Here is a 13,232-nt window from a genome sequence, read left to right as displayed (position 1 = left end):
TGTTCATCAGGGTGGGTACATTTTCTTTGATCTTCCTTTTCTGGCTGACATACCTGTAGCAGCCCTTATTATTCTTTCTGTCCCTTGCCAAGTTCAGCTCCATCCATGCCTTGGCCTTCCTGACCCCATCGCTATACAACCGGTCAGCATCCCTACACTCTTCCCATGATACCTGTCCCTGCTTCCACCGCCTGTGCATTTCCTTCTTGCCCTTTAGTTTAACCAGCAGGTCTCAATTCATCCATGCCCCTCTCTTGCCTTCCTTTCCTGGTTTCTTATACATGGAGACTGAGAGCTCTTGCACTTTATGGAAAGCATCCTTAAAGGTCTGCCAGCTCTGTTCTGCTCCCTTGTCCCTGAGGGCAGTTTCCCAGGGGGTCCTATTGACTAACTCCTTGAACAGCTGCAAGCTTGCTTTCCTAAAATTCAAGGTCCTGACTTTACTCTTTGTCTGTCCCATATCCCTCAGGACTGTGAGCTCCACCAGTGCATGATCACTGCAGCCCAGGCTGCCTCCAATCTTGACATCGCTGATTAGCTCGCTTGCATTGGTGACCAACGGGTCCAGTATCGCATCCCCTCTGGTAGGGCTGTCTATTACCTGGCTTAAGAAGTTATCCTCAGCGCACTCCAGGAGTCTCCTGGACTGCCTACAGCTCACCGTGCTACTTTTCCAGCAGATGTCAGGGTGGTTGAAGTCCCGCAGCAGGACGAGAGCCTGCGAGCGCAATGCCTCCTGTAGCTGCAGTAGGAAGGCTTCATCAATAGGCTCCCCTTGATTAGGCGGCCTGTAGCAGATACCAGCCACAAGCTTCCCTTTGTTGCATCAGTCTCTGATTCTTACCCGTAAGCTTTCAACCTGCTTGTGGCTATTCTTCAGTGACAGCTCTTCACACTCTATCCATTTCTTGACGTAGAGGGCAACCCCTCTGCCCCTCCTTCCTCATCTGTCCCTTCTGACCAGCCTGTAGCCACTGGCAGCTGCACTCCAGTCATGGGATTCATCCCACCAAGTTTCAGTAATGGAAATTAGGTCATAGCTTTCTAGCAGCACCGTGGCTTCCAGCTCCTGTTTGTTGCCCATGCTGCATGCTTTGGTGTAGAGGCAATTCAGCTGGGCTGTCAGCCGTGTCACCTTCTCAGAGGAAGACCCCTTAATTCCTTTGAGGTACTTCACTGTTGGCTCCTATTACCTCAGGAGCCCCTGGCTTCAAGTGTGCTGCAGGGTCGCCAGCACATCTCAGAGCAACAGGCTGAGGGCCCTCGCTAGCACCCCATCCCTCCGACCTTGGTGTGTCAGCCCACAGCTTGTCACGGGCAAGCCTGGTATTATCCCCCTCCTCCTTCAAGTCTGGTTCAAAGCTCTGTCAATGAGCCTTGCTAGCTCGTGAGAAAAGACCCTCTTCGCGCTTTGAGAGAGGTGAATCCCATCTGACGCCAGCAGGCCTGGTGCCGTGTAGGCCATCCCATTATTGAAAAACCCAAAATTGTGGTGGTGACACCAGCCATGGAGCCATGTATTAATAGATGGGGTCCATCTGTTTCTTCCAATGTCTCTGCCTGCAACCGGAAGGAGAGAGGAAAAAATAACCTGTGCTCCAGATTCCCTACACCTCTGGTGTAGATGGACTGTCATCCACATCATCCATAGACTGGCCTTCCACGTCCAGAGCCTCGTACCTCTTGTACTGAGGCACCTGGGAAGGCAAGGTGGGCAAGGAGGGGGTTCACCTGCCGCCCTGAGCGTGGACTTTCCTCCATTCACTCCTTTCCTTTAAGCTACTGCCTTTAGCCTGGCAGGGGGAGGATACAGGATCCCCTTGATCTTGTGTTTTGTCTGGTGGCTGTTCCCATTTCTGCCTCAGGGAGGGCAGAGCATGGTTCCACCAGTGTCTCTATTTCTCAGAGTCCCTGACGCTCCTTAACCTTTCTACTTTCTCTTGTAGCTCTGCCACCAGGCTGAGCAGTTCGTCCACTTGGTCACGGCTCACACAGCTGTTCTCACTATGGCCATCCGTTACCAGCGAAAGGCTCCGGCCACCCTGCAGCCTGAGAGCTGGGTGGCTGCATGTTTTCATGGGAGCTCTGTCTGGGTTGCCACATCCATTCTGGTGAGCATAGAGGACATGGCTTCCTGCCGGGTGGATACCATAGCTAAGGTCTTTCTGAGAGGGTGATGACCACCAATTGAACTCACCTCTTGAGCTGGTAGGGTGACTATGCCCTTCCTGCATGAACTGCCGCACAAACTGCTGCGCCACGCCCTGGCTGATGTGCCCTGCTCTGCTCACTCTGTTTGCAGCTCTCCAAGATACATCCCACCATTATGGCAGACACTGAATAGGTTACATAAAAGGAAATGTTATGATATCTTGAGATTCAACAAGGCTAAGTGCCGGGTCCTGCACTTGGGTCACAATAAGCCCATGCAATGCTACAGGCTTGGGGAAGCATGGCTGGAAAGCTGCCCAGTGGAAAAGGACCTGGGGGTGTTGGTCGACAGCGAGCTGAATATGAGCCAGCAGTGTGCCCAGGTGGCCAAGAAGGCCAATATCATCTGGGCTTGTATCAGAAATAGTGTGGCCAGCAGGACTAGGGAAGGGATTGTCCCCCTATACTTGGCACTGGTGAGGCCGCAGCTCGCACTGCTGAGGCCACACCTCGTGTACTGTGTTCAGTTTTGGGCCCCTCCCTACAAGAAGGACATCGAGGTGCTGGAGCGTGTCCAAAGAAGGGCAACAAAGCTGGAGAAGGGTCTAGAGCACAAGTCCTATGAGGAGCAGCTGAGGGAGCTGGGGTTGTTTAGCCTGGAGAAGAGAAGGCTGAGGGGAGACGTTATTGCTCTCTACAACTACCTGAAAGGAGGTTGTAGCAAGGTGGGGGTCGGTCTCTTCTTCCTAGTACCAAGCGATAGGATGAGAGCAAATGGGCTCAAGTTGTGCCAGGGGAGGTTTAGACTGGATATTAGGAAAAATTTCTTCACTTAAAGGGTTGTCGATCATTGGACCAGGCTGCCCAGGGAAGTGGTTGAGTCTCCGTCCCTGGAGGTATTTAAAAGATAGGTAGACATGGTACATGTTTTAGTGGTGGACTTGGCAGTGTTAGATTTACATTTGGACTCGATGATCTTAACGGTCTTTTCCAACCTAAATGATTCTATGATTCTATTCTGTGATCCTGCTGACATGTTGGCAAAGTAACTTTCTTTCAGGGTTAGCCAGAAGGTGGCTAATCAACAATGAAACATACTGAATATATATATACACACACACATATACACCGCATGATTTTCATCACATGGGAAGCCAACACAGAGCACTTATAGGCAGTATAAAAGATGTCCACAAAGTTTTTTGTTCTTTTCTGTTGAATGAGGGAGAAATGAAGCTAGCAGGAACCTACTGAGCAGCAGAGAGTCTGGACAAGCCAGCCATACCCAAAGCCCTTCTCCTCCCTTGAAAGAAGCAGCTGCGGGGAGTGGGAAACAGAGAGCATCCCCTCTGAAGTCCTTTCCCAGTCTACGAGGTTTTTTTCCCTGCTTCTTCCCTACATGCAAGAGCTGCACCACTTGAGCACTGAGACGGTGTCTTCCACAGGTTCGCTCTGCTGATTCTGCAGCTGCCAAGCTCCGCTCTCACCCTGCAGCACAGACCCCACCTGTTCCTTCATGTGCTTTTCTGACAAAGCTGGAGGAAAAACCTATACTTAGTACTTTATTCGTTGCACACGAAGGGCTTGCAAAATAAAGTCGCTGGGGCTTAGGCATGACCCCTGTTTCAGACTCTGCAAATGTTTCCTGCCTGTGTGTGAGGGGAGAAGGGGGCTTAGGAGGAAGGGCAGCACTCTAGAGAGTTCTACAGGATGAGCGGCAGATTTGAACTTCTCACTGGAGTTGAAACTTTTTATAGTATCACTTCTGCTCTCTGCCCGTGTCTAAATGTAGAATGGAGCAGCACAAAGCTGTCTTTCCCACAGCCACCTGGCTTAGTCAGGGAACAAGGCCAAGGGAAAGCCATCGGAGGAGACCAGCGGAGGGGCTCCAGCAGCCTTTTCACAGACTATTAAAAAAGTAAATTCCCAGGAGGATGATTTTTCTGCTCATGCCTCTGCACACAAATTCAGAATGAAGTTTTCCATGTGACATGGGAAACAGGCAGGACAGGAACCCAACTGCTCTCTGAATAGCAGCCATACCATGAATGATTACTTGCTATCTTCATCTGTTGACAAAATGATTAGAATTGATTTAAATAGCTCCCAGATGGCTGGCTTAACACATAAATCTGATACGCACCCAAGATTCATCACCTCCCCATTGATTTCTTGGTCTAACTATCATTTCTAAGTGGTTCCACATCTCAGACCTGTTGTGCATGTTAGGTGGGTAACCACTTAAACTTTCATTGAACTGCTGTTCCTCAGGCCACCTCTTCCTGTTACTAAGGAGAAAACTAACTGCTCCTGTGCATTAGTAATAGTAATAAAATAATAGTGATGCAATAGCTGTAGTGAACCAAAATACCACTTCATGTTTTGGTGTTTCTATAACTTAGGGTTGAATGCCCTAGGAGAGCTGCCAGCCGTTCACTCAGGACCTGGATTCTGGAATGAAACTCAGTGTCTGCCTGTGCCATCATAGTCCTGGCTACTGAAAAAAGAAATAAAAGATAAACAACCACATGAGTTTTGACATAGATTTGACCCACTCACTCTGCATGCAATGGGCAGGACTGTGCAGCGGAGCCTAGAATGTCAGGTTTTCTATTCACGTAGAAGAAGAAATAACTAGACAATATGTGGTATTCAGCTAGAAACACAGTGCTAATGTACAGTTCGGGAAGCTATTAAGAGAGATGGTATTTAGTACATCCTGATTTTTCAATTCTTGAGGTATTTTATACTGGAGTTGCAAGTTCCAATGTGCATCAATAGACCAGCACTGCTGCAACTTGCAAGTCTATTTAGAAACCACCTGTTAAAAGTTAACTTATTCTCAGCTCATCTGAATCTTCAGCTCATCTATCATGCTTATGATATGAAGATGCTAGTGGAACATACTCCTTTCATCTACCAGGTTACCTACATGTAGAACAAAAGCAGCTTCACGAAGCATGAAAACAGTTTCATTAAGGGCAATAGAGCAACTACAATCCATTTGATTATGCAGCAAGGAATCATTGGTCCAAAGACATGTTGAATTCCAGCATTCTTTAGATGAGTTTTGAAAATTTAGCCCTATGTTCCCTGACTTCTAAGCTATATCTAACCTCAGTTCAATATCTATTCACTTTTGCAGCCTATGCCCAAGATCTCCAGCTACACCCATTCTGTAGCATCCTGAAATAACCTGGAGGTCAGGGACCCAATACACCACATTATTCAGTAATGAGATTAGGGAACTGCTAGGAAAGGCATTCAAGTTATGGGCATAAGAACAAGGTACTGGAAGATAAGTAAAGATGTTAATTTATAGCACACCACTTTCTTCATGCACCGTAAAAGCCTGCAATAAACATGAAGCAGCTTTTCCTGCTCTGAGTAAGAAAGGAGTAAGGTGCTCTGTGCTCACGGTGGGCTGATCACATGCACATGTGCACTGCTGTGAATTTGTTCCACACCCTGCCTTACCTTGCAGCAACTTGTTTGTGTGCCCCACTGCAGACAGAGTATCTCTACTGATATTTTGAAAAGACTTCCTGAAGCTCATTTAGTCTAGGTGTGATTGGTCTGGCTCTGATTTACCTGTGCTGAAGTGAGAAATATTTTCTACATGATGCTAGACAAAAAGAGGAATTTACCAATGGTTGGGGTTTACAGTTGTCTCTCTTGCTGGAGACTTCTTGGAAAGGAGAGAGGGATTTTGTATTTTCTGTTAGCATAATATAATTGGAAATCCAAATGCAGTCACGTGTAAGATAGTATGTGCTTTTGCCTTGTCAAGTTTAAGCACTACAGATTTTGCTATGAGCTACATGTACTGCAGTCCAAGTCACTCATCTCAGGTTCCTACCATGGAAATGGTTCACTGATACGGATAACTTGTTCAGCATCTGTGTTTATCTCAGAACCAGACATACTTGGCTTGTATCCCTGGTTTAATTATAAAATTAAATCATTTAATCCTTTGTAACAAGACAATCACTGAGTTCATTTTCTTCTTGCTAAGCTGTTATAACTCAACAACTTCAGTGGAATTTAGTGAATGAAATGAATCATAAGGGGAAAAAAACCCTGAGAACTTATATTCATGAGTTATGAGGTTTCACCAAGAGGAAATGGGACGAAACCCTGTTCATCATGTGTATTAAGGTTGTTCATCAAGGACAGGATGCAGCCTTAAAATACTCTATCACTATGGGATACACATCTCATTTCGGCATGCCAGTCAGTCATATGGTGTAATCCCCATTTCTGAAAAACAGACCTATGTTAAAATCAGCTTTCTCAGTTATTTGGAAAATGCAGCCACAGTACCTCTGACTGACTACAGGCAATTTAAAGAAGCTGGGCATGCCGTTTACCTCTCTCCAGGGAATGCCAGTATTCACACTATATATGGGTCCTGCGTCTCACACCCTTGTGCTAGCATAGCTCCAAAGAGTGATGTGACTGAGGGGAGAATCACCCTCATGCATGCTAACATAAATCCTTAGATATAGGATCCTATGCACTTATTTAAAAGAGAGCTGCCCTGCCTGGTAACAATAAACTAGGACCACAGCAACCTCATAAGAACGGCTGAGTGCACAGATGGGCTGATGGGGTTCTCTGCTGATGACAAGCAGAGGGGGGAGAGCACCTGATTACGAGAAGACTTTGTTTTGTGTCTTTCTTTTATGTAAAAGTGTTCACCTATGGTTGACAGAAGTGCAAACCCTCTTCAAGAAACATATGGACAAGTTTCGAGCAGGGAGAAAGGGGAGAATGCCATTTGCAGTGGTCAAATTGTCATGGTATCTGGAGTGTTTAGGTCCATGTAGATGCAGAGAATAAGAACAGCATGTCTAAGAATCATCTCACCTACCTTGTATTTACACCAAAATAACTTCAGTGGAATTCTTGCTGATTTACACCAGCTTTACGGAGACCAGCCCCCAGACTGGGAATGTCACCCCAAATGTCTATGTCACGATTGTCAGGATCTCTAACAAAACATGGTGTATCCTGATTGGGAAAGTTGAAGGGCAGTCTAAAAGAATGCATAAACACATTAACTGAATCAGACATTAGCAGGAAAACTACTTCTCATGAAATAATTAGAGTCTTGTGGAAAAAAACACAACATGCTTCATATTTTCCACTCAATTTCTATGCAGTTTGGAGCACCTCGTGTCCAAAGAAAATTGTGCTCTAATCACCCAGCCTTGTGTGGATGTCATGCCCTCTAACACATGCAAACACCTTATCAAGTTATCACAGCATATCCTTTCAAGGACTCTAGAGGCAGCTGCCACCCACGACGGCTCTCGCTGCCTGTAGCATTCCAGGCGCTCGCACCTCACTTAATACAGTAACAAAGACAGCTTGGCTGCCACGCAGCCTACAGTGTGCTATTACAGCTGTGAAACAGCTAACTTTGGCAGCCATATATCATTAAGGCTTTGTTTCAGAAACTCTCAGAATAGCTTTTTGCCATGAAGCCACCAGTGTTATGCCCGTGAACTGGCACAAGTGAGCAGAGTGTCTGGCATATGGCTGAAAGCAATGAACTGGGTTTTGGAGCTGATCAAAATGAGATGGAAACCAAACCACTGCCATGCAGATACACCGATAGCAGTCATTTAACAGCAGCTCCTCCCTGGATGCCAAAGTTTTGCAGCTTTTGAATCAATAAACGTGTTTGGGCTCTTGTCATTTTAAGATCTAAATAAGTGACTGGACAAACCCAGGCTAGCTGCTGCAAGTCACTAGGCTGAAGGCGAACTGTTCTGAAATGGGACAGAAGTAATGCATGTTGAAATTGAAAAATGATGAAAATTGTCTATTATTTTCACAGAACAGAGCTCTGCTGGTTATTGCCTTCAGGATATTACAAAAAAAAAAAAAGAGGGGGGAGGTAGGTAGTCATCAGAGAGAAAATGGGTCAGATATTACAAACCAGCACCAACAGATAAAATTCCACCTGCACTGAGTACGCTGAAGAGGACAAGGCTTAGAGTATGGGCGCATCCTTGCAGGCCAGGCTAGTATTTTCTATGAGTGCTTGTTCAGCAGCGATGGCAAGAGTAAGCGGTAAGGGCATTCCCTCCCCAGGGACGCACCTCTCTTTGCAGAGGCAGCACTGTGGTTGAGGAGAGAGCCTGCCAGAGAGCTTTTCCTCAGGACTTCTCTCTCCAAACAGGTGAGTCACAGCCTTGAGCATCCCACATGTCTGGGCAGCTGTCAGGCTGCAAATAAGGGAAGGCAGTGAATAAGCTGTGATTGTTAGGAAAAATTCAGCTGACTAACTTTTAACAATCTAGAGCGATCTAGTCTTAGCAATCCAGAGCTCTACTGTGGCTTTGAGACATGACCTGGACCAGAGAGGGCATGCGCTGAATGTGTGCATGTTTATTTTTGTATATGTGTGTGTGTGTGCATGTGCATATGCATGAGACTGGACTCTCTCAGGACAGTACAGCTGAGCCATGCCACAGTTAGCTTGGTCAGGATACACTCAAGCGGCAGCCCACCAGTTTCCTGCCCTGGCCCTGTTCTGGTTGCAGTGCAAGGTGGTGGCTGGGGCAGTGGTTCCACCTTTCCTACCCTCTCTGGACTGTGACTCGCTCCTCTGCAAGCAGGAGAAAGCTCACTTTCTCTTCTGGTCTTTTCTATATAGGTGTATACAAGGACACCCACTTATGCACATGTGAGTGCATGCAGCCTTTCATAATCCAGTTCAGACATTTTTAGCAATAAAATCAGCATTGACCAAAACCAAAATAACTATCTTGTACTAGAGAATCCCTATAATTGCAGTTTTCCCCTGACTCAGAAGATGATCTCGCCTCTGCAGGCCTCAGGAGGAGTGGACTTTCTTTACTGCTTTTAGGTTAATGCTCTTTTGCATTCATATTTCATATTCCCTGACACTGTGTGTAGAAAGGACTAAAGCAGTAGGTATTCCATGTGTACTCTCTCAGCCTATCTTTTCTTAAACAGATTTGTATGAAATCCAGGTGAATGCTTAAAGAAAGATAAACTTATAAAAGCATAACAGAGATATTTTAGGAAATGCCAGAAATCAGGTTTCTTTTATGGTCTTAATTTGTTTGCATTTGCTTTATTCCTTAATCAATGATGACGCTTCTGTTACTTTTCACAGGATCATTTTCCTGCTAATCACTAGCTGTCACTGCACTTTAGGTTGACACTATAAAAGGGACTTGGAAACACAGAGGGGATTAAGATTGAAATAGAAGACTGAATTTGGGTCACAACTCCTAATGTCTGTTGTCTGGCTTTTCTATTTCGGCATCAGTGAGTTTTCTGGTAACTGGTTGTTCTCTTGAAAAATCAAGAAAAGAAGCAATATCCCTGGTAGAGTACAGTGAATCTGGCAGCTGGCATCTGAAGTTGGTCAAAGCCTGGCAGAGACACAACTGTGCCTGAGTCAGCTTCCTAGGCCCAGAGCAGAGGGCAGGAATGTGGAGCTGGAGGAGGTGTGGAGGTGGCACTGTCACTTTTAGCTTCAGACTGCTCTAAAGCTGGCTTGCGGTGATAACGGGAACATGTGTGAGAATAATTATAGGAGTGGATGTCTGGCAGTCCTGCATCCAGGCTCTGCCTCAAATCAGGCACCAGAAGTGAGGGATGCACAGCTAGAAACCACTTATACAAGGGTCAGAATAAGCAACTTGCCTGCATGAATTTTGTGGCCAAAAAGGAGTCCCATTGCTAAACAAAACATTCAGGCACATCAGCCTCAAGACCACTCACTGCAGCTCCCTGCTGCATTTATTTTTATGGCAATAAATGAAGCAGGTTACTTGACACAAGGAGTCAAAGCTGTTTTGTGAGCCCCGTGCATCTTGCACATCAACTGGGTCAGAGGTACAGCAAGGAGTCCATCAGTACCCTGCTGCCTTCACAAATGTCACCACAAAAATGCCAACGCCTCTTCCTGATTCAGCACGTCAGAGTAGATAAAGCAGATTTTAAAACCCTTTGACTGTGGTATGAAAATACAAACACATGCAAATGTGTGTTAAAAAAAAATAAATTAATAAAACATTAGAGTCCTACCACAATAATCTGCTGAAGCCTTAATCTCCCAGACCAAACTGCCAGAGTGGTTTCACTGGTGAAAAGAGTTACTGTTCAAGAGGAAACATTGCCTCTTCATCATTTGCTCCTGAGAGAGAAAGCAACATGGGAAACTCTCCTGCCCACCAAGGCCATTGGGCCAGAGTCATGGCAACTCTGCGTTTGGGATGATCTCTGGAAGTTCGTGAAATTTGACAGCTTTACATGTTAAGGATTTCACCCACTGGCAGCATTGGGGTTGCTTTAGATTTGCGTGTTGGATAGCTGGGATTTGTGAGCAACACAGAGATGTCTCCAAAGGTATGCATATTTTCATTAGGTTCCTGTTGATTTAGAAAGTCACCTCGGTGCTGTCCCTTTGGGGACAGAGCAAGTGCAAAGCAGTGAAATCAGAAAATTAACCTTTAGGAGGCAGGACTTCTCTGGAGGACACAACAGAGGTTAATAACCTTCCTCTGCGATGCTCTTCTCTTGAGAGCACTGCACAAATAGCTTGTTCCTGCAGTGCACAATGAAGGCAGAAATAAGGACAGCTGCCAGATAGTATGGACCCGTACGCTGAGCCATTTGCATGTCTGTTTTACCATTCAGCAGACCCTGAAAGCAGGGCTAATTGGCGGAGGAGGAAATGGTGGCACCATTGTGTGTGCCTGAATATTAACCCATTGATCTCATTCCTTACGTAATATTACCAGATAGTCTGATATGTGCTGCCGAGTCCAAATCCAAATAACAATTCCCTGTGGATGGCAAGCATTCAGAAAGAGACATGATTTTTGTCAGTTTTGGTCAATGATTTATTTGGTCTAAATTAACTTTTCCAAAGCAACTGGTATCTGAAATAGTTCACAATTAAATGAGAGATTTGGTTCCCCAAACTATCCTGAAAACATCCAACTCTCCTCTTCTTCAACAGAGTATAATTACTCATTTGCATCTGATGCTGCATAGGTATGCAGGGTGTCCCCCTGTAGAGAAGGCAAGACCCTTTCCACATGATTAATTTAGTTCCTTTCACTGGTAAAACATTTTGAAAAGATTAAAACATTGTTATAGCGATGTTTTACTTGCTAGTTTTGTTACTGAAAGCTCTGTGGTTACCTCAGGGGTGGACACAGGCAGGGACAGACCTGAGGCAGGGACCCCCAGTCCAGACCTGTGATTCAGTGCTGGCCTCTTCCTCGGCCCTCTGCCCCCAAAGAGAGACTGGAGGAGGTGGCAAATGAGCCCACACCAAGGCTCCTCAAGGAAGGAGGAAGGTCTGCAAAAAATTTGACCCCATATATTACAAGAAACCCAGCAGTCGGCATTGCAGCTACTAAGTTAGCTTAAGCAGCCAGGTAATATTACACAGAAAATTGTGTCTTTTCTCTGATCATGCACTTCTGCTGCATTTACATTTACTGTGTTGGTTGTGGTTGAAGTGTTAGTTTCACTTTTGCTTAGCTCTTTGACTTCACTTCCTTGTTTATCCCCCTTCCCTTGATGCTATATTGGCTGGGATATGTACACAGTACCTAAAAAGTTTACCTGCTTCATCAAAGGAGGGATATTCCTACTGCATTTAGGTTTGATAAATGCTGCATTTTATCAAATCTTAATTTTGGGCCAAATGTGACCTCAGAAACCATCTCTGAAGTGTTGCATCTAATAACACGCTGTTTAGTAGCATCTTTTTTGGGGTCCACTCTGCCTACAGAAATGGGATCTCATTTTAAGGAGTAAAGCCTGGATTTCTAGAAATAGCAATAGTGTAAGGGCAAAGGGGAGAGGCCACGATGCAAGTCTCTGCACTGTCAGGAGGTGGGTGTCCTACCTTCTTGCTGTAAAGGACTGAGGACTTGAATGTTGGTCCTTGGACTTCATGAAAGTAAAAGGGTGATGGGCATTATTGCGTGCATGAATTGATACAGGGGTTATGTCTGCACTTGCAGGGTGGCCAGTTGTTGGGTTACATCTGAATTCAGAAACTCCATAGTTACGTTTGTCCAAAATGTTTAAAAAAATGTGATGAAGAAAATTATGGTCTGGATCCTGACTCTCAGAGGTTGCAGCACTTGACAGAAGAGCAACATTTGTGTTGTACTCAAAACTTTCTGCTTGAAGAAGCCAGGTATCCGCAGAATGTCCCCAGGGTCCAGAGAGAGTACACCGAGCAGTGAAGGCTGGTCTATAAGGGGGGGAACTACCCTGTTCCCTTCCTGGCATAAGCAGGTGCATGGGGAAGCAGAAGGGTGGATCCCAGTGCCAAACTAAAATGAGGTTTATGCCACGTTATTCAGGAACTGCATTTCATAGAATCATAGAATCATAGAATCATAGAATTGTCAAGGTTGGAAAAGACCCTTAAGATCATCGAGTCCAACCGTTAACCTAACACTGCCAAGTCCACCACTAAACCATGTCCCTAAGCACCACGTCTACCCATCTTTTAAATACCTCCAGGGACGGAGACTCAACCACATCCCTGGGCAGCCTGGTCCAATGATCGACAACCCTTTTGATGAAGAAGTTTTTCCTAATATCTAACCTAAACCTCCCTTGGCACAGCTTGAGGCTGTTTCCTCTCGTCCTATCGCTTGTTACTTGGGAGAAGAGACCGACCCCCACCTCACTACAACCTCCTTTCAGGTAGTTGTAGAGAGTGATAAGGTCGCCCCTCAGCCTCCTCTTCTCCAGGCTAAACAACCCCAGCTCCCTCAGCCGCTCCTCATAAGACTTGTGCTCTAGACCCTTTACCACCTTCATTGTCCTTTGGACACGCTCCAGCACCTCCATGTCCTTCTTGTAGTGAGGGGCCCAAAACTGAACACAGTACTCGAGGTGCAGCCTCACCAGTGCCGAGTACAGGGGCACTATCACCTCCCTGGTCCTGCTGGCCACACTATTCCTGATACAAGCCAGGATGCCATTGGCCCTCTTGGCCACCTGAGCACACTGCTGGCTCATGTTCAGGCAGCTGTCAGCCAACACCCCCAGCTCCTTTT

The sequence above is a fragment of the Platalea leucorodia genome (genome assembly GCF_965183815.1).
Source record: "Platalea leucorodia genome assembly, chromosome: Z".
Lineage (NCBI taxonomy): Eukaryota > Metazoa > Chordata > Aves > Pelecaniformes > Threskiornithidae > Platalea > Platalea leucorodia.
This window is presented reverse-complemented; position numbering follows the sequence as displayed.